We start from the raw sequence: 22831 nt of genomic DNA, 5'->3' as shown, positions 1-22831 counted from the left end.
CGCCCCTTAAAATTCGATGAGGAAGGGGTTACTATTCTTCTGATGCATCAACCCTTCAGTGGAAACTGGATCCAAGAGTCACGCGAAGGAATCCCCTAGCCCACACTCTCAAATGCCACCAACTTGAGCAGCTGGACAACAGATCTGAGAGGGTTTGGATCAGAAAGGAGTAACGCTGTTTGCCATGGTGGAAAGATGGACCGAGGGACCGGCTCCAGGGGAGTAGAAGCTACCATGGCGGATTCTGGGCCTCTTGAAGATACGCCTTCGGTGCATTTCCCGGTGGTGTGAGCAGTAGACTCGGGACAGATCTCCAGGGTCCAAGTCCCGAGGGAAAGAATGCGCCCTCTTCCCCTTGTGCCCCTAAAACTGGTTTCCTTGTCTTCATGGAGCATTCACTGCCAGCCTTTGGCTGGCCTGATATAGCCCAGGAGTACTTGCCAACAGAACGCTTGCAGGAGATGGAACTGACTCGGGGTGATTTAGAGACTGGCTTTCCCCACATGCCTGGTTCCTGGCCAGTCTGGCCTGCCCGTGAAGAGCAGGGCCAGTTCCCACTGTGCTGAACACTTGACAAGGAACCCAAGGCCACCCAAAGAGTGGAAACACGTCAAACTGATGTGGGCTAAGAGATCCTCAAGGAAAAACTGTGGCACAGTCTCTTCCACCTTGACATATTTCACATCCTTTTGTTGTTGTTGTTGTTGTTGTTTGGTTTTCCAGGACAGGCTTTCTCTGTGTATCCTTGGTTGTCCTGGAACTCACTCTGTAGATCAGGTTGGCCTTGAACTCAGAAATCCATCTGCCTCTGTCTCCTGAATGCTAAGATTAAAGGTGGGATTGGAATTAGAGGTGTGTCTGGAGGTTTAGCCAATTTTATTTTAGCAGATTTATTATGATTATCTATCATTGTTATTATTTACCTTAGAGAGACAGGGAAGGTGGTAGAATTCATGCGAATTGCACGTATTTATAAGAATGCACTGGAGGAGAGGTAGACAGACAAACAACTTCAGTGGACTGCCCTTTCTCCACCCTCCGACCCCATGTGTCCTGGAAAGTTCGCAAGGACGCTGCTGGACTGAAAGTTCCAGGAAACACTGGCATTTGTCAAACATCGACTAATTACTGGAACCGGTTGGATAATTACTAGCACTCGCTGCCACTCTCCTCAGCGGAGACCGGGCCTGAGTATGCTCCAAGTCTGGACTGTTAAAGATGAACCCCAATCAAAGAGCCCCAAGTAATGGAGAATACTGCGGAGAGCAGCCCCTTTAGAGATCCCTGCCAGCACCCACACATAAAGATGCGGCAGAACCACATGCACAGCTAAAGGCTTTGATCAAAGCATGACGTGGCCATTCTGCCTGGTGACACTCTCTTCTCATCATTTGAAGTTAAGTCGTTTGGCTTTTCAACGAGGACATCCTTTTATTTTACAGCATGCAGTATATTTGTAACAGCTTGTCATTTTCCTAATCCAGTTCACCACCCTTGCAGGATGGAAAAGGAGTGCTGTAAATGGAAGGTTGTGTGTGTGTGTGTGTGTGCATGTGTGTGTGTATGTGTGTGCATGTGTGTGTGTGTGGGGTGCGTGTGTGTGCATGTGTGTGCATGCACATGTGCATGCATGCATGCGTGTGTGTGTGCATGTGTGCGCACGTGCGCGCATGCGCACGCATGAGCCAAGGGCAGCCCGTCTCTCTGTGGGCTTAGGTAAGAAAGGAGGAGGGAGAGGAAGGTGGAGGACTTAAACAGCTCTAAACAACCCAAGGGCCTTCCTTATCTGTGCTCATTCTTGATGGCACATCTCGGAACAGGACTAGCTCTCAGGTTAAAGGTCATCTCAGAGCGATACTAAGGTCATCTTCTGATAGGAAGAAAAGCGAATATGATGTGTATTAACAGGTACTCTGCCAAGCACTGCCCATTCCACATGATGACCCCGTTAGAGAATTTCACTTTCCCAACCCCATCGACAATGGTAAGAGCAACAACAACATGATGAAATGGATCAGTCAGGAAAGTGCCCACGTACAAGTGGGGGTCCTCAGCACCCACTAACAACTTGGCACAACAGTGCACCTGTGGTTTTTCTTTTTTTAAATTAACATTTTCCCCTTTATTCTACTGACCAGTTTCCCTTCCTTCCTCTCCTGTTCCCTCCCCTGACTCCCATCTACCCCCCTCTCCATCCTCCCACTCCCTCTTCATCTCCATTCAGAAAGAGGCTTGAACAGAGCATGGCACATCAAGTTGAGGTAGGACTGAGTCACCCCCACCCCCCATAAAGGCTGAGCAAGGTAATCAATCCATCAAGGGGAACAGGTTCCCAGCTGTGCACCTTTGGAACCTCAGCACTGAGGAATTGAGAGGGAACTGTAGGCAGGCAAATCTCTGGAACTGGCTGGCCAGCCAGTCTAGCCAATTGGTGAACTCCAGGTTCAGTGAGAGACCCTGCCTCAAAGAAACAAGGTGGGCTACAACTGAGGAGGACACCCAACACTGCCAACTAGCCTTCACATGCACGAAGATATGGGTACATACATATTTACATGCACATGTGCACACATATAAGAATACATTAAATACACACACCCCCACACACCCCTTAAATCAGAGGGATTTAAAAAGCACTTGGCTAAAATCTCATAGTAAGAACACAGAAGAGCCAAGATCTGATGTCCCAGCCGCACCCTCTCCCAGCTGATGGTGGGGAGCGTGGCTTATGGTCTCTTAATTTTGTTTTGGAGGGAGGCAATGAGGCAGCAGCTGGCATCAGACCATGCCTTCCCTAGGCAAGGGATGAGAGGGCAGAGATAACCTCATCTTGGTGGACCTGAGGGACTTGAGGGTGGAGGGAAGGTGGATGCCAGCAACACTGTGTGTTCAGAGTGGTTTGCACAGCAGCATCCATGGGACCAATGAGAGCCTGGCATGCGCCACTTAACTGTGGACAGCTGGAGCAGAGGTAGGCTCTGAGGTTTCCTCACAGATGGCAGATGCTTTAGGAGTAGATTCAAATAAATGCTGTTTGCTTGACAAATATTTATCGAGCTCTTATTTTACTTGGGTATTGACATAGGAGTGAGCAGAACCAAGTCCGTTCCTTAAATCTGGTCTCTGGTCAGTGGCAAGCCAGGAGACAACTTTAACCTGAAACATTTGCATTAACAAACAGGCAGTAATAAAGTGGAGGAGGTGAGGTTGCTGGCTGGCGTGTGTGTGTGTGTGTGTGTGTGTGTGTGTGTGAGTGTGTGTGTGTGTGTGTGTGGTGTGTTCACAGAAAGTGGATAACAAAGGCCTGATGAATAAGGTGACCTGAAGCTGGGCCTGGACTCCCAACTGAAGGAACAAGGAGCACAGATCATGATGCAGATACATGGTGCGTTTGAGGCACAACAAGGAACTAGTGTAGCTGAGCAGAGGGAGAGGAGGGAAAGAACTGTAGATGTGGGTCAGAGAGGCAGACAGGGCCAAAGAATACAGAATTCTTCAGGCTGTTGTGACTGTACGTTCTGGTCCATTAGCTTTGTTTTGGAGGGAAACAACGATGCTGCTGGATATTTTGTTCGTTTAAGACAGAATCATTCCCATACCATCTAGGCTGCCTTCAAACTGTGGTCCTCCTGCCTCAGCCTCCCATATGCCACCATACTGCTTGGATGTTGAGCTCTTATTTTGAGGCATCTGGGAAATCGTTGGGTTTTGAGCAGAGAGGTGGCACCATTTGGCTTTTATTTTGAAAGCCTTGTTCTGGCTACTATGTTGGGAAGAGCCTGTATTAGAACAAGGGCGAAGGCACACAACAAGTCGTCAGGCTGTTGCAGCCGTCCAGGAAGGTGGGAAGATGGGCTCTCAGTCTAGATTTGTTTGGAAATTGAGTCAGTGGGGTTGGGATGTGAGGGTGTGACAGGCATCAGTGACTACGGCCAGTTCTGGAAAGGCTGGGAGGAGCAGACAGTAACTAAGAAGGGTACTGACTGGGTATTTTGTGTGTAGAGGAGGACGGAAGGTAGAGTAGGCACAGAAGTCTATCTTTGAAGCTATTGAGTTTGAGATGCCTTGACATCCCTGCAGAGATCTCCCAGAGTCGAGGCAGTTGGAGGCCGGTGATTTAATGTTGGAACTTACTTTAGCTAGAGGAGTTGGAGATCAACTAGGGATATAGTTTAGACAGAGGAGAGGGCCAAGACTCATCCTGGGGAGGTTGAAACAGAAGCAACCAGATAGAGCCTGAGAAGGAGCAGAATCCTGGGGACCCAGAGGAGGGAGCTTCAAGAGGGTGGGCCTGGAGAGAACAGAGACTTTCCTATCATACCCTGCACTATGTTTGTGCAGACAGATTTGTTGGGGTGGGCAGTTAAAGTAGGAAGGGGGGGAGAGAGAGAGGGGTCAACCAGTTAGTGTAGACAGAGCCCCTGAAGGAAAGCTCTACGAAGAGGAGCAGGGAGAACTGAGAATATAACCCTGAGCTAGCCTGCTTGTCTGACAAGTTCGATTCCCAGTGAGAAAGTGGGCAAGAGCTAAAATGTGAGCTCCAGAAAGGCTTTTGATTCTGTGACTATGAAATCGAGTGACAGAGAGGAAAAGCCATAAGCATGTTGCTTCAGAAGGCAGAGGCAAGAACCAGGATGGCTGATGGGTAGGAAAGGTCAGAGCTCTCAAAGTCAGTGGGGAGCAGGGAGCCCGTGTGCAGAAAGCCAGGAGTGGAGGGGAGCAGGGCCAGGACCAGGGCAGATGTGATGGAGGAAAATCAGGAGGTGTAGGGCAGCTGCTGAGAACAGGGTGAGACAGAGGCCGGAAGGCTGAGAGAGAAACACTGACATGGAAGTCATCTGAAGTCATGGGAATATGTGGGCAGAGCTGAGGTGAAGGCTCAGTTCAAGTGAACAAGAAGCTACTGCAATTGAAAGTGAATTTAAACGCAAAGGCTCCAGTCTTTACAAAGGCAGAAATAGCCCTTGTACCCTTTGCCATTTCCTCTATCAAGTCACTTGTAGTCTGCTCCCCCCCCCCTTAACACATTCTAAAACACAAAGCCAATCCAATGAAAAGAGATAAAATTTTTTTAAAGGTGTGTATCTTCTTCTCCAAATCCTCCAAGGGTTCCCTTAAGTTAGAATTCAAACTCCAGCCAGGTTCCCAGAGCTGCTGACCCTGGATGTCCCAGCTGACTGTCCACTGGTTCTCCACAGAAGCCCTGCCCTCCTCCTGGCTGGCTTTCTTCCCATTCCTGCCAGCACCCATGTGAGCCAGTGGGCTGAAGCTCACAGTCCCTCCATCTGTCCTTTGCCCAGGCATCTGGCCTTCTGAGCTCATGTCTCCTGACAGCCCCAGCCTGCCTTTCTCTGCCTTTACACGATGCTCTGGGCAGAGCAGACACTGAACACTGGGTTCTTTCTGAGTATTTTACAAAGAGTTCTTGTTCCCTGCCTATGCTGGATGAGTCTGAGGTCAGGGACAGCTCTCCTTCTATCACTGAGAAGTACGACATGATCTGATCAAGGCCCCCAAAGGAGGCAGGACTGGTAGGTTCGTCTCAGGCAGGGCCCCAACTTCCTCCCTATGGTCCTGGCAAACCATTATTTACAGAATGTCCCCAGGTCAGAACAACCTGTGACTGTCTCCAGCCTCCCCTCCGCAGCTCTTCAAATGCTGCATGGGTTTAAACTGGAGCGGAAGGCCCCACGAGGCAGGCCGGGTGTTGCTACTTCCTCCAGGATGGTTGCTGATGCAGAGATCTTCAGCATCCCATAGCTGGCAAGGAGGTCACCCTTACAGAGGCTTCTCTACCCCCCGGGTGGCATCAAATTGAGCCCCACACAGTTATTAGAGGCATAATGGGATTCATTTCAGCCAAGACTGCCTGGCTGGGGCCAAGCTTATTTTAATTTTCAATGTTAATAAACTCATGGCGAGTGCCTTCTCCACACCCATGTACCACACACCTCATTTCTTCTGCCCATTAGGCAATTACCAGGGGTGCCTCTGATCCCGGCACCTCTTAACCATGGAGCAATTATGCTTATTTGGAGAAGGATGACGGAGCTTGGGGGGGGGGGTAAATGCAGTGGTGTAGATCCCTCCTCCCGCCACCATCAGGTGCTCCCTGGGCACCTCCCTGTGGGAAGAAACCAAGGCTGAGCCTCCAGTCCTTACAGAAGCAGAAACAGCTGCTGATCCCCTCTCCAGTCCCTAGGCTTGCCACCTGAGCCGGCCCTGGTTGCCCTAGGCCTCCAGGTCTGTGCTGGGCTCTGAAAACAGCCCACCCAGCCTGGGGAATGAGCTGCTGACAGTCTGCATTTATCTTGAACCGGGGAAGTTTTCAATAGGTCTTAAGTGTGTGTTAACGCATGGAGAGTAATGATCCCTTTATTTACAAAGTTGTTTAATTCCTCACTTTTGTGCTCCTTCTGGGTCTGAGCGGATTTTTCATTTACCAAGTTACTCGGGTGCTTTTCACAGCCACTTAAACAACCCTGTCTTTCCCATTCCCTCCCAATCTGATTGAAAGTGGAGCAAAGTGATTGCCCATGAACTTAGGCTCTGCTGCAAAATCTTCCTGGGTCTGCAGAATGGTTCGTATGAAGGGACAATGAGACTGGGTGTGCCCTGGAGCCAAGACTAGGCCATAGCTCTGCACCTAGGAAGCAGAGCCCTCATCCCAGGCCAACATGGCGTTCCCTAATGCTCTGAGATGGCCTCAGCTCGCCCTATGGTCCTTCTCTGCCTGACCCTAGTGCTTGCCTGCTTGTCTTCGACGTCTCTAAGTCTCTGTCCTGCTTGACAAGTTTCAGTAAGTTCCAATCACTTGTGCTAACTTGTACACAAAAATCTTTTCAGAATACAGCAACTAGGGGCTCGTGGTTGAGAGATTTCCAAGCTGAAGTTTCCTATCTCTTAACAGTTGTCATTTCATGTTAGTGGCTTGCAACTGGCTACTTTGTATGTTTACCTTTTACATCTGTTTATTTATTTTGGGTGTGAGATGGGGTCAGGGGGTGCTTGAGGACCAGGCACTTATATGGAGGTCAGAGAATGACCTCGGGGAGTCAGTTTCTCCTTCCACCATGCGGGTCCAGGGAAATCTAACTCCTGGTCAGTGGCAACTGTCTGTACTCACAGGCCCATCTCGTTGGTGCACAGTTTGGTTTTGGAGGCAAGGTCTTACCGTTGTACAGGATGGCCTCAGCTGAACTGGCTGGCTCCAGCCTCCAAGTAGCTGCAATTGTAGACACCACTACTACACCCAGATAGTAACTTGGTACTTTTCACAGAGATCAAAAAGAAGAGTACAGCACAGGGAGCATTGGAGAGCACTATGCCTGGTGACAGGGACTACCCTTCCCTGAGGTCCTGGGGTCTTGTTTGAATTTGTTCTTCCTGTGAATAACCACTGTGTCTCCAGTCTGCATCAGGCTGAGTTCTCAGGAGCTCATTTCAGCATGCACTTCTCTCTGTATCCGCTTGGAGATGAGTTTCCCATTGCTGAATTCAACCAGCCACTGATCAAAGAAAGTATCTGTACACAACACATGGACTTTTTCTCCTCACTATTTCCCAGCAATCCAGTACATTTGTGCAGTGCCCATCTCATAGGAGATGTAAGCAATCTAGAGATGACTTAGAGTACAGGAGAGGATGTATGCTGGGCACAGGAAAATGCCAGATGCCATTTTCCATAGGGAACCTTGTATCTGCAGGTTTTGATATCCACTGGGCCCTGGAAGGAGTGCTTGAACTTACATATTTACAGTGGCTCACAATACAAAATCTGTCTCTTACTCTACCTCTGTGTAAAGGATCTTGGAGGCATCCTGATTCTGTGAACTCCCAGCATAGCCCAGGACCCATGCATTTCTGATCTACTTTGGCTCAAGGCCCTCACCAGCCAGTCTGGATGCTGATTCCAGTCTTTGGTACCCTTGGTTGCACAATGCTTGCCCAACATTGTTGCTTTAAACATTGCTTCCCCAGCTCTGACTGGAGAGATGGCTCAGTGGTTAGGAGCACTCCATGCTCTTCTAGAGAACCCAGGTTGGGTTCCCAGCACCCACATGTTAGCTCTTAGCTGTCTGTAACTCCAACTCCAAGTTATCTGACTCTCTGTCCTGGTCTCCACCAGCACACACGTGGTACTTTTGCAGTATATAAATGCAAAGGACTTGGGTAAAAAGAGAGATGAATAAATTGAAGAGATATAATAAAATAAAACTAAAAATAAGATAATCTTTGAAAAGAAAACTCCCAGACAGGACATTATAAGACGAAGAACCTCCAAAGATGCCACTGAGTTGGTTTTCTGTTGATTATCTCCCGCTGGGCATGCAGCCTACCCTGAAGAATGGTTTATTTTCACAGTGAGACTCCCTTGGAACAAACTAATTTTCATTTGCAAGTGATTATCAGTTGGATATAGCTTCTGGGTTAGGGATAGTGGCATGTGTCCACTTCTTTCAGCTCTGGGATACCATCCGATGCAGACCCGAACAGGTCCCGGGCATTCTGTCTTAGTCTCTGTGAGTTCATATGTATGCTGACCCTGTTCATTTAGAGGGTCTTGTTTTCTTGGTGTTCTCTCCCCACTCTGGCTCTTCCATTCTTTCTGCTTCCCCTTTCGTAGGTTCCCTGAGCCTTGAGGGGAGGGATTTGATGGAGACATCTCATTTAGGACCGAGTGTCCCAAGGCCTCTTGCTTTCTGCACATTTTCCAGCTGTGGGTCTCTGTATTTATTTCCATCTATAGCAGAAGGAAACGTCTCTGATAATGACTGCGCAAGAAGACACTGATCTACGGGTATAGTAGAATGTTGATGGGGTCTTTGTATTAAAGCTGCCAGGAGTCCTTTATTAGCAGAACAGTGGTATTTCGTTTTCTCTCGATCTAGTCTCAGGTGTGGTCACCCAGGCAGTGTAAGGTATGGGTTCCATCTCATGGATGGGGTCTTAAGTCAGATCAGATATTTGTTGGTTACCCCCACAAGCTTTGGAGAGTATCTGTATGATAGCTACAGTTAGAATTGATTTAGTCCTCTGTGAAGACACACTCTTGGTAACCTTACTTTCAAAGAGGGTCTTGGGTTTAGACTTCCCACACCATCTTAAACAGAAGGTGCCATCCCAGCTTGCAAAGGAGGGAGGCAATGGGCAGTCCTGCCTCGCTATGACATGTGAGAAACATAACAATGATCAGTGTGGTGTGACGACCCTAAGGGTACAGTAGTGGCGTGCATTCCGTGGCTGTAACCAACAACTCTCTGACGAACGGATGGGGCATTTCCTCTGTCTAGTGAGAATTGGAGGGGACTATGGTTCCTATTGGGTGGGAATAGGGATGGTAAATGCTCTGAAACTTGAAGACAGTCCTACCTAACCTACTGGTTGTCTGGGGGGGGGGAACTACACAGGATCAGCTCTCCAGGGTAGCACGATCAGTCCTGGGTTGGCTGCAGTGTGTGGTCAGCAAGAGGAAGTTGGGAAAGAGTGGAGAAAAGTGTAGCTCAAACCTTTATGCTTCTATTCAGAATGCTCAAGAACAACGTGGTGCTTTGTCCTCTCTCTGCCTAGCTCTTTAGTATGTCTCCACTGGTTTCCAACTCCGAGGTGAAGAGAAAAGGATGACTAATTATCAGCCTCTAACATAAACTTTAAAAAATATTATACTGTCATACAATAAATATTGTTTTTCATCTTGATTTTCCATAAAGGAAGACATCATCCACATTTAGAAAATAACTGTTTCTTTTATTGTTTGAGAATGTCATAATGTACATGATCTGTTTTGATCAAATCTATCCATATCCCCTGATTCCCTCTCTTCCAGTTCCTCACCCGCCTTCCTACCACTTTACCCTCCCAGCTTCATGTTTTACTTAAAAATTAAAAAAACCCATTGAGTTCATCCCGTGCTACCTGTATGTGCACAGGTGTAGGGCCATCTGCTGTGGCATGGGTAGCCTCCAAGGACTGTGTCCCTGAAGAAAACTGTCTCCCCCATCCTCCCAGCAGCATTCATCACCAATAGTTCGTCATCTATGGGTGGACCTTTGATGGAGGAAGGTCATTGGTTAATTAAATAAAGAAGCTGCTTGCCCTGATAGGTTAAAACATAGATGGGAGGAGTAAACAGAGCAGAATGCTGGGAGGAAGAGGAAGTGAGGTCAGACTTGACAGCTCTCCTCTTGGGGGCAGACGCCTCAGAGAGACACGATGCTCCACTCTTGCGGGCAGAGGTGAGAGCTCTGCTCTCTGAGGCACACACGATGAAGCTCCGACCCAGGATGGACGTAGGCTAGAATCTCCGTGGTAAGCCACCTTGTGGGCTACAACAGATTATAAGAAATGGGCTAGTCCAGGTGCGAGAGTTAACCAAGAAAAGGCTAGATATAATGGGCCAAGCGGTGTTTAAATGAATACAGTTTGTGTGTTGTTATTTCGGGGCATAAGCTAGCCATGCAGGCGGCTGGGGTGCTGGGGACGCAGCCCCGCCGCTCATATTACTACAGACCTTCACGAGCCACCCTCCCTCATGCTGGGGTTTTGGTTGGCTTGACCTTGTGTTGGTCTTGTGCGTGCAGGTCACAGCTGTTGTGAGTTCATGTGTGTAATATGTCAGACAAGTACTGTTTCTCTGTGGATACCCGCTACCCCTGGCTCTTATAGTCTTTCTGCCTCCTTCTCAGAGATGATCTGTGAGACTTTGGTGATGACAGTGTGACATAGATGTCCTATTCACAGCTAAGTGGTCCACAGTCTCTTATCGTCTGCATGTTAAATAGCTCTGGGTTTCTCTATTAATCATCATCTACTGAAAAAAGAAGCTTCTCTGATTATGGCTGAGTGATGCTCTAATCTACAGGTATTTTTTTCATGTCCATATTTTGTCTATAGTATGACTTTAAAAAAAATAAGATTTTATTTTATGTGTATCATTGCTTCGCCTGCATGTGTTGATGTGTATGTGTACATTGACAGTGGTAAGGCAGAAGAGGGGGTCAGATCCTCTAGTACTGGAATAATGGGTGGTTGTGAGTCTCCATGTGGGTGCTGGGAACTAAACCCGAGTCCTCTACAAGAGCAGCAGGTGTTCTGCACCACTGAGCCGTCTCTCTAGCCTTCTACACCAGGACTTTCAATAGTTACGTCTCATTGCCACAGATAGAGATGCTGCATTTTGCCTAATCAACTCTCTTCTTCTCTTCTCCCAGACATTTAAGCTGTCCCCACTATTTTGTGTTTCTGGTACTGTATTGGATACATCTTATGCTATACCCCAATACATACTTATGCTTTTTTTGTGATAAATTCTTAGAATTAAGGTTTATGTGTGTATTTAAGTTTACTAAAAATTAGGTCCTATGGAAGTATTATTGGCACTCAGTAGACTATCCATTTTTCTCTTTCTTTTTACTATAATTTGATTTTTAAAAATATAGTGTATTCTGATTATGGTTTCCCCTTTCCCAATTCCTCCCAGTCCTTCCTACTTATGCAGTCACCCAAATCTATACTGTTTCTTTCTTTCCTCACTAGGATAAAAACAGGCATATAAAATAATAATAACAACAATAAAATAAATTTAGGTTAAAAACAAGCAAATAAACAAGGTAGGACAAAACAAACAAAAAATAACCAAAGGAAAAACTCAAGAAATACATAGAGATGCAAAGACACACACACATCAGCACACACAGAAATTCCATAAAAGTATAAAACCTTAAGCCATAGTATAAATTTGAAGGACCTATACAGTTAGAAGAAGAAAATATCCAAACCACTGAAAAAGCATTATGTGACAAAGAACACCCCTACCCCTGCCAAATGCCATTGAGTTCATTTTATTATCTGCTGCCACACAAGGGGCCCAGTCCTTAAGTGTGAGACTCCTTTGGAGAAAACTGATTTTTCATTTGCAAGTGGTGATCAATTAAGACAGTTTCTGGGTTAAGGATAAGGGCTGCGTGCACTTCCCCTTTCAGCACGGGGACCCCATCAGGTCCAGACCTGTGCAGGTCTCATGCTTGCTACCACAGTCTCTGTGAGTTCATGTGCGTATTGGTCCTGCTATGTTTAGAAGGCCTTGGTGGTCCCTGACCTTCCTGGCTGTTACAATCCTTCTGCCTCCTCTTCCACAGGGTTTCTTGAGCCCTGAGTGGAGGGAATTGATGAAGACATCCCACTGAGGACTGAGTGTTCCAGGGTCTCTCACTCTCTGCACACTGTCTAGCTGTGGGGGTCTGTAGTAGGAGCAGCAGGCCACATCCCACCGCCTGGCTCCCAGCTGCCTGGCTAGCTTATGCCCAAATAACAACATACAACTGTATTCATTTAAACACTGCCTGGCCCATTATATCTAGCTTCTTCTTGGCTAACTCTTATATCTTGCTTAACCCATATTTAGTAACCTGTGTAGCACCACGAGGCAGTAGCTTACCGGGATGAATTCTAGCCTATATCCATCTTGGGCCAGAGCTTCATCGCGTCTGGCTCAGAGAAGAGAGGCATGGCATCTGCCTCACTTCCTCCCAGCATTCTGTTTTGTCTACACCACCCACCTAAGGGCTGGCCTATCAAATGGGCCAAGGCAGTTTCTTTATTAACCAATGAAACCAACACAAACAGATTGACAGATGACAATACTCCATCAGGGGTCTCTGTATTTGTCCCTGTCTACTGCAGGAGGAAGCTCTCTGATGGCTGAGAAAGACATTGATCTATGGGTATAGCAGAATGTCTTTAGGGTCTTTTTATTGCTACATTCCTTTAGCAGAACAGTAGCATTTGGTTTTCCCCTGTGTCTCCGGCCTATCTAGTCTCAGGTTCTTGTTGGGGATGGGTTACCATTTCATGGAGTGGGCCTTAAGTCAATCAGATTTGTTTGGTTACTCCCACAAGCTCTGTGCCATCCTTGTGCTAGCACATCTGGCAGGCAGGTCACCACTGTAGATAGAAGGCTTTGTAGATGTGTTGCTGTGTATGTTTCTCCTTTGGTAGCCTGCAAGGGCACCTTTCAGTACATGGGTTTTGAGGCAGGTACTCAAGTCATAGCACACGATTGGCTCTGTTTCCCCACAGAGCCTTAAGTGCCACTCCCCATACTTCCACACTGCTCCTGTGAGATTTCATGTCGTCTTCTCATCCATATCCACAGGGTGGCCATGGACGGCCATGAGGCAGGCACGGTGAGGGGTCACAGTCTGGTAGCCATCCAGGGGAATCCAGACAGAGCAAGAAAGTGACAGCAGCAGTGCAGACACAGGTCCGAGGAGAGGCCTGATGTGAGACATGCCAAGACCAGCTTCTAGACCCTCTGACGACAGCCCAGTGGGTAACATAAGGAAATGTGTGCTCATTTGAGATGAGTAAGGCTGTACATAGTTCACGGCTTCCTGTTCTTATCTAGAGGCAAAACATCGTGAAAACCTGCCCAGCTCTTGGCTCACTGATATTTAAAATAAGATCATTGGATTAAATGTGAAGATCTCTCTAAACTTTGAGATTCCAGGGTATACACAAATTAAGTACTTTAAACGCCAAATTCAAAAGTTTTGATTATTTCTTTAATATAAATAACAGGCCGAAATGAATCTGGCGAAATTCGGCGTAACTGAAAGATAAGCATCACGTGTATGCCCTACTGACTCCACAGGTGCAGACGAAGAGAGCTTGGCTTGAGAGCCATTTGTGTTAAATGACACCAGCGTCCCCTGGAGATTGCTGTAGACCTCAGAGTAAACAGGGTGAATCAATGACTGAGAAAGTCGTGCTTGTTGGAGCTCCTTCACCAGAAGACAGATGAGGGAAAGCCGCTCTGAGGAGGCTTTCTGGGGAGCTACTGAAGCCCACAAGCTTCATCCCTGTGCTCTTGCCCATTGGTCTTTACCTTGGCCAAGGGAGTACAGGTAGATCATGGCACAGGGCACATTCAGTTCAAGGTCAAGTGGCTTTATACGGCCTTAATGGGGTCTGTGAATGGTATGAGGTCCTTCTTAGAGCCTCTTGGCCTTGCCTTACTCCCCCCCCCCCTCCGAGGCAATTGTCCTAGGTCACAACCCCACTGCCTCCTGACGCACAAAGTCACCTAAACACAAAGCCCATAGCCAGGAGGCAGCTTCTGGAACTCTCGCTCTCTCAGCTTCTCAAGAGTTATGGGCATTAATCGGTGGTCCCCTGGAGCACGCTGCCACTCCGCTGACTGGAACCAAATCCATCTTGAAGTTGGAAATATGCCCCAGTGGGGGACAGACTGTGATTTAATGCCATCCAAGTCCTACAGGGCACACTCCTTAAAGAAACCACTGTAAATTATTTGTGGCTAATTCTGCTGGTGGACGGAGGGCATGGTGTGTTCTGAAGTGACAAGAACCCAGCTTGTATTTAATAATTGTTATATCTCCTCCGAAATTTACTGCCAATGTCTCAATTTTAACAATTTAAATAACAAGCTTAACCAAGTGGAACGAGGCTCAGGCAGGCTGGCGCTCGGGATGAAGGCAGGACAACTCGTGTCTCAGCGAATTTTCGCTTTGACATGAGCGGTGACACACAGAGATGAAATCTGGTTAAAGTGGCAGCTTTGGCAACCCCATGACAGCTTCTTAGACTCAGCAAAGCGATTTCAAGAGAATGCGCACATATACTTGTTAACTTTACTTAAGAAGACTGCTTAGCAACAACACTTATGAATATGCTAATCAGAGGTGCAAGCCGGAAGGTACACTGTAGAGTGGGATAATGGGCGCTGCTGTTTTAATGGACAGCTTGATCGTCTTAATCTTTGCCTGCACCTGTGGGTTTAGGAACTGGAGGGATCTTTCGCAGGCCATGAGGATGAATGACCACAGAACGCTTCTGTCACACCTGTGAGTTGATGTAGCGATGCTATGTGGTCAGTTGTGAACCCCTTTAGACTATCTTCCCTTGTTGGTACCACCATGTCACACAGTGCCCTATGCCCAAGTTTAATAATACATACAAGGCCAATTCTGAAAGACCTGTGCCACCGGCAGCTATAAGCTCTCTCCAGTTTCAAAGTTGCGAAAGCAAAGAGACCAGCCTGTGAGCCAAAAACCTTGGGGAAAGTCACTTCTGTTGATCCCCGCTTCCTCCTGAGCCAGGGACTAGATGTATGATGTCAAGGGCATCTAGCCCAGCTATTTTATAGTCTTGTGCTTTGACCTACGAGCACCTTAGACTAACTCAAATGCACTTGCATTACCTTAATTAAATAATGAAAATCTTAATTGGATACAGCCACTCTATCAGTTTGGCAATTTCTTAAACCGTTAAGCATACATCTGCATATGACCTAAATGTTACCCAAAGAAAATGAATATGAAAATCTACACAGCCCCTTGGACACAGATATTCACACCAGCTTCATTTCTAATAGCCCCAAGGTGGAAACAACCCAGAGAACCATCACTGTAAGAACAGATGGACAAAGTGTGCTCTAGCTGTACAGGAGTCGGCACATTTGGCAACACAAACAAATCTCATAATACATATGCTGAGTGAAAGAAGGCAGACAAAGAAGATGTATTGCATATTGCCACTTACACAAGACGCCGTAAGCAAACCAATCCCTAGTGATAGTCAGTAGATCAGAATATAATACGAACACCCCTTGAGGTACAGGAGGGTGAGCCATCAGGAGGGAGGAGGTTGTAATGGGGCCCAAGGTTCATGCTCCCATAGTGGTAATGGTCTCATTGAAGCACATCTGTGTCAAAGCTTATCAAGTTTAAAAATAGATAGACTAACATGTTCAACCATATTCACTGCTATTTTATTCATAATAATCATACATTAGAAACAAACTAGATGCCAGTGGGAGAATGGGTAAAGAAAATGTGTTACATTCACGTAATGAAATATTACTCAATTGTTAAAAAAATTAAATTATAGTGAGTAGCCAGGCAGTGGTGGCACATGCCTTTAATCTCAGTACTCAGGAAACAGAGGAAGGCAGATCTATGTGAGTTCGAGGCCAGCCTGGTCTACAAGAGCTAGTTCCAGAACAGGCTCCAAAACTTCAGCAAAACCCTGTCTCGAAAAAAAAAAAATTTAATTATAGAATTTGCAGGGAGGAAAATGGATGGAATTAGAAAAAAAATCATCCTACGTGAGGCAAGCCAGACTCAAAAAGACAAATATGGTTATGTATTCACTTATATGTGGGTGTTAGCTGTCAAATTCTTGATAAGCAGGCTATCAAGTTCCATATAACTTCAGAGGTTAGGTATAAAGTAAGGGCCTAGGGGGAGGATTGGACTTCTCTAGGAAGGGAAAGTAGAATAGATAGTTATGGATGGATGGGGGTGGGGCTGGGATGGGAGGATCAAATAGGGAGGGAAAGCTAAAATTAAGAGCCATTTGAGGAATAGTATAGAAACATAATACAGCGGAAACTTCCCAACATATCTACATATATGAAGGCAATCTAAACAGAATCACCAAAGAATAGAGAGACAGAACCCCAACTGGATATTTCTTGTCACCAAACAAAGTCTCCAGTTCCATGAATCTATTATATCTAATTGAGTTGTTGGCCAAAGGGGTTCATTCAATGGGAACTGCAAAACCACACAGGCTATTGCAAAGGCTATTGGTTGCTCCCCACACACTCATGGTAAGCCCCTATTGCTGAAGACAACACCTGCACAACTCAGTGAACATGGAGAAGTTGAGCAGGTGCCTGCCTGGAGCCTTCACCCGGCAGACTAGTGTTCAGGGTCATAGATTATGGAGCAGGCTGCAAGTCAGGCACTGTCATTATTGCTTGTGCATGGATCCTGGACTTTAACTTCATCAGCCTGACTCAGACCGACCAAATCAATCCTCTCTGTCTAGACAGAGCAATTTAACTTCTTGGTAACTTAGCAATTACATGGGGCTTATTTATAGGAGAATTTGTAAGTGCAGGACTTGAGGAAGGGTAGGAAGAAAAGATAGGATTTCCACCCTCAACTTTACTAGTGGCCTGCCATGGATTTTGCTTACCCAACTGAAAATATACTTACCAAACTAAATATATGAAATGTTTTAGTATTATTATTATTTTAATTTTTGAGATTTTAATTTAATCATAACATCCCCTTCCCTTTCCTCTCTCCAAACCCTTCTATATGTTCTTCCCTGATTGCCTTCAAATCCATGACCTCTTTTTTCATTAAATGTTTTTGCATGCATACATGTGTAGTATGTGACTTTAGACCCCACCCAACAAGAGGGAGACCAGGCCTGGTACTGGAAACCAAGCTGACTACTCAGTGCCAATGAAACCATGGTTATTGAAGGAGGCGCTGCAATTTTAATTTATGAAGCCAACATAGATTCAGGACAATCTATAGACATTTGTCCTTATACACTTAGAAGTGTAGTCTTCACCCCTCATCAAGAAAACTTCTCTTTGCAACAGATACTACTACAGAACACCATAGCCAATCAACAGATTTGTGGGGCCACATACCAACAGATACATCTACAAAACACTCCTGCATCTAAGGCTCAGGGAACACTGTAGAAGAGGGGGCAGAAAGATCCTAAGAGACATAAGATCAGGGACTTTGCTGTGAGATGTGTCTCCTAGTAACATCAGAAGCTATACCACTAAAGTCTCAGCAGTGTGGCCGATCAATCGTGAGCTGAACAAGGATGACATTGATGGACATGCGGAACTGGGTGGAGAAAAGCCCACGAGGCTTCAACCCTATGCAAAGAAAGCCAGGAACAGGAGAGGAGGTCCTCCCTAGGGAAGAATACACTGACTGTCTAGTGCCGAAATGGTCAGCTCTGAAAACATACATAGGTAGCATCATTATACAGACTGAACAGGTTGTATGGAGAAAATATTTTAATGAAAGTCTTCTGATCAGGATGTTTGCAAATTCGAATGATTTTGTTGGAGTCATACATAGCCTTGAGGTCAGCCGGAAGACTGGGGAGATGGAAGACATGGCTATTCTATCTTCCTTTGGCTATTTACTGATGCTTGGAGGGAAGACAAAGGAAGGAGGCCAGCAAGCAATCTACAGCAGTGCCTCTCAACCTTCCTAATGCTGCGATCCTTAAATACAGTTCCTCGTGCTGTAGTGACCACTCTCTGCGACAACCATAAAATTATTTTGTTGCTACTTTGTCATTGTAATTTTTCTACTGTTGTGAATTGTAATGTAAATATCTGAAATTCAGGGTATCTGATATGGGACCCCAAAGGGGTCTCGACCCCACAGGTTGAGAACCTCTGCTGATCTACAGTTTTTTTTTTTTTTTTGAGACAGTAACTTGTGTATCCCAGGCTGGCCTCAAAGTCCCTAAGCAGCCGCAGGAAACCTTGAACTTCTGGTCCTCCTGCTGCCTCACAGCCCGGGAATAACTAAGTGTTTAACAGTATAAGTGTGAGCCTGATTTAAGCCAGTTATATCTCCTAGGCACAGGTGAGTTCACAAGCTGGGGACGTCAGCGCTGTAGAATACATCCCAGGGATTTCCTGCCATTTGGCTGTAGCAGGCACAGACAATCCAGTCGGGGCCCTTCAGTTTTACGTCCACATTAGCCACTTCGCTTGTTCTTAAGGCAGTCAAAAATGCAGATAGAGTCTGTTGAAACAGCAGGCCAGATAGCAAACCTTTCTGAGCAATGTGCCTCCTGAGTTACAGAAGCATTCACCTCCTCAATATATTTTTAACTGTAAAAATCGCTAGAAGATAAAATATCTTTAGAAAAGTCTCTTTGTCTTATTATGCCTTTCACTAATTGGTTTTCACCCTTATTCAGGCAAAGCTCCAACAGACTTTCAATTGATCCAGCGTATTTGACTTGAGTAAGGTCAGCTGCAATGGGTCCCTCTCTACTGCGCATTCAGATTGCATGATGCCATGTGTCATAATGTTGCAATGATGGGTATTGACAACCTTATGCTGGTGATTAATTGCTGGGAAAGTCATTTCTTTATAATTTATAAGTGCTTTGGGTGGCCGGACATCACAGGGAACTCAGGTATGCCGGCTCAGAATGGGCTCCAGAAGTTGGTTTAATACTCCCATCCTAATTTGAAAACGAACCCATGTCTTTGAAAAGTCTAGTAGCAGTGAAAGGTTCCCGGATGCTGACTGTGTGTCCAGCACAGTGTAGCCTAGTCTGGAAACACCATTTCAGCTCTCGGCATCTTCGGCATCTTCGTAATAGCCCCCAGAGACAGGTGCTCTGAAGCCGGTGCTACCAGCACAGTGGGTCTGAGCAATGTGCCTCCTGAGTTACAGAAACATTCACCTCCTCAATATATTTTTAACTGTAAAAATAGCTATAAGATACAATATCTTTAGAAACGTCTCTTTATCTTATTTTGCCTTTCACTAATTGGTCTTCACCCTTATTCAGGCAAAGCTCCCACAGACTTTCAATTGATCCAGCGTATCCAGGACTGGGGCGGGGCTTAGCTGCCCAAGATCACACAGGTGGGGAGGCATTAGGTAGAGGGCTCCAGAGCCAGAGGCCATATGACAGCTGTGCCCTTTCCTCCAGTTGGGCTGGCTGGACCTTCCCTCTAGCCTAGCCATACAGGCTTTGGATTCTCAGCCCTAAATGGGCTCCCTGGACTCAGTGTCCTTGAACTCTAGGTTTGTGAACTTCAGTGCCTGCCTCCTGCTTACTCATGGGTGGATTCTTGGTACACTTTAGACATCAGTTCACAGTCTGTCTCTGCTCACACCCGGGAAAAGAGCCCTCCTGACTGTGGAAGTTTCACGTGCGAGATTAAGTTCCTTGGCTGGGCAACATTTATCTTGATCGGCACTTATCTTGTTTGCGAGAGCATTTTGTCTCTTTATTGTATGTAAATTCCACAAGGGCAGCAGCTTTGCCTGATGGAGGTGTCACTGCAGCTCTGGCATCTATGATGGTGATGGATACTTTCTCGATGCTCAGCCCCTCTTGCTGAAGGACCAGGATGGTAGGAGTGAGCTCTTGATTAAATGCTAGCAGTCACGAGGGCTGGGTAGGCAGACGGGATCAAGAGTGCAGACAAGGGCAACGAAGAACTCAAGAGTGAAGACACACTTCGTACACAGTGAGCTTGCCCGTGCCTACCTGCTGCCCTGTTTCTTGGGTTTCTCTTGCTTGCTTCTCCCTGACTCCCCCGCCGTCACAGTGGATTATTTCCTTCCCTGTGTAGAAGGAGATGCTGAACCAGGCTTTGGTTGTCTTCTGACTGGTCCTGGTGTTTGCTTTGCAGAATCACTGTGGACAGCAGTTTAGGAAATCAAAGAGGACAGCTAACCAAAGGGATTTCAGTATCTCATAGGCTAGCGTGAGCTGGGAAGGCTTGGCAGGGCTTTCCACTGACCACATACCTCCTGGAACAGTGTCATGGCTCGTGACTAGCCTGTTCCCTTGGTGAGAGGTGACTGTCTCGAATGCCTTGGTCTGTGTGCACTGGCTCAGGAGGATCTGATGTGCTGAGTAAGAAAGAAACCACACATTGGGGCATAGTGCCTCTTTCCCCTCCACGGTCACCAGGGAGACCAGAAGGGCCATTCTAGTGGATTCATCCTCGTGAGTCTGCCTGCTCCTGATCTTGGCAGTGCACAGGAGGGCTCCAGCCAGAGGGGCCCGGAGCAAGCACATTCCGTTGGCATTCTGCAGGTTCTAAGTACATCCCAGGCCTTCAGAGCACCTGACATCCTTCCAAGTTAGCTGCTGCAAAGGCACGTGGGGGTTCTGTCAGTCAGCCCTCAATCTGTATGTTCTTCCAGACACTGCTTCTCCTGCTTGATTTATTTCATATTAAAGGGCTGTCAGTCTGATTCACAAGAACAGGTTGATGGTACATGAGCGATCCTGATCAAGTGGCAATTTTTGTTGTTGTTTGTTATTGTTAAAAATAATGGCCTCCCCTTCTCTGGCCAAACTCCTAACTCACCTCTAGGCTCTCCCTGGCACTCCGCACTTTGTTAACTATACCTCCATATCACTCAATGTGAAGTCTGTGTACCACGGGCATTTTCATCAGAAATGTTTTCTGAGAGTCCACGGCAGACTCTTTAAGAAATTATCCATCAAATATATCTCTTTTTACCATCTGATGGCTTGGAAACAGGACCATTCTTCTTTCAAATAAAATAAATGTGCCTGCAATGTGGTGAGAAAGTCAGCTTGGAAGGGGCTTCGTCTTGGCTCATGTGAGCCAAGTTCTGTGGGCTTCCTTACAGCAGGACACTAACAACGCTCCCCATGGCTCCCAGTGGGATTGCTTTATTATGTCAGCTGCATTATTGCTTTATGTTAGGATATTGATTAGTGCCTCCTCCTGCCATTGATGCTAGGTTTTCTTACTTTTATCTGCTGTTTCAGCCGATGAATAGAGTCACTCAGACACCCTATACTATTCATTTCTCAAACTCTTCAAGGAGCTGATGGACAGCCAGTCAACCAATGGAGGCCATTGTCACTTGCCTTGTGAATACTCCAGGATTACAGAGTAGCCAGAAGTCTCTCCAACATCAGAGCTGATGGAGTGGCCCTGATTGAGATGCTCATAGACATGATTCATGGCAACTCACTGGAGCCTCTAACTGTGGCAGATGCAGGAGTGGGACCCAGGAATCTGTGTCCTAAAAAATGCCCAGGAAAAGGCTGAAATGGGGCCAGCCATTTCATACCGGGGCTTGTATGGTTGAAGAGAGGGGACGGCTGGGAGCTGACTGGGGAACGACACACTGCACACTGTCCTCATCAGGTTCTACCTCCCTCTCTGGGCTTCCCCAGCTTCCTTCTTGGTCCAGCCGTCTCTTCTTTCTCCTCTCCCCTCCTGCACCCTATGGGCTCTACTACCAAGGAGATTCCAGAGCACACAATCACTTGGAAAAAAGTCCAAACCAGAAAGCTCTGCAACCTTGAATAGCTCCCAGGGATGGACGTGATTGGAAGCATGAAGGGAATGAAGGAAAGGCAAACACATAGACACACAGAGAGCTGGGGTTGGGTGCACTGGGCTCTCTGATGGAGAAACCTCAGTGCCATGGAAGTTCAATGTGTTTGTTATATAGAATTACATGGAGAGGGAGAGTTATTGCATACAGATGAACAAGGAGGCAGGATTGTTACATAGGGATACATAAAGAGGTAGAGTCTGTGGCATATGTTGGATCAAGAGGAATGGTTTAGCTAATCTCAATATGAGTAGTCTCTGTGACAAAATCTTCAGACCATAAACACTTGGGGGGAGAAAACAATTGTGGACATTTTCTGCACACACTATCAGCATCCACACTTGGATTTTGTGGCAAAATCTTCAGACCATAAACACTTGGGGGGAGAAAACAATTGTGGACATTTTCTGCACACACTATCAGCATCCACACTTGGATTTCCCAGGAAGGCCTTATTCTTCCCCCAAGCCAGGCCTGGGAAAGGCTTTGTCATTTTCCCGTGAGTCTGAGGCTTTGGAGACCTTGGCATGGTCCTGCCCAGTCAACAACACACATTAGCTCAGGACTTCCCCATGGCAACAACACACATTAGCTCAGGACTTCCCCATGTCAGCAACACACATTGGCTCAGGACTTTCCCATGGCAACAACACACATTAGCTCAGGACTTCATTCATTCAGGGTTTCTTCTGCTCTCTATAAGAAAAGTTATCAACACCACCTTCTCCTTTCCAGAGGAATTAGCCATACATATTATTATTTTTTATTAAAGTGCAAGGAGAAAAAAATAAAAAATTCTAGATTTAAAAATATATTCAAAGTAATGGTTGTGTAGTAAAGTCCTGCAATAAATGCTGCCTTTGAGGGAACAATGGACTCACTTCCTTAGAGCTGGGAGA

Source organism: Microtus ochrogaster, unplaced genomic scaffold, assembly GCF_000317375.1.
Source record: "Microtus ochrogaster isolate Prairie Vole_2 unplaced genomic scaffold, MicOch1.0 UNK11, whole genome shotgun sequence".
Lineage (NCBI taxonomy): Eukaryota > Metazoa > Chordata > Mammalia > Rodentia > Cricetidae > Microtus > Microtus ochrogaster.
The sequence above is the reverse complement of the archived record's forward strand: the minus strand, read 5'-3'. Positions refer to the sequence as shown.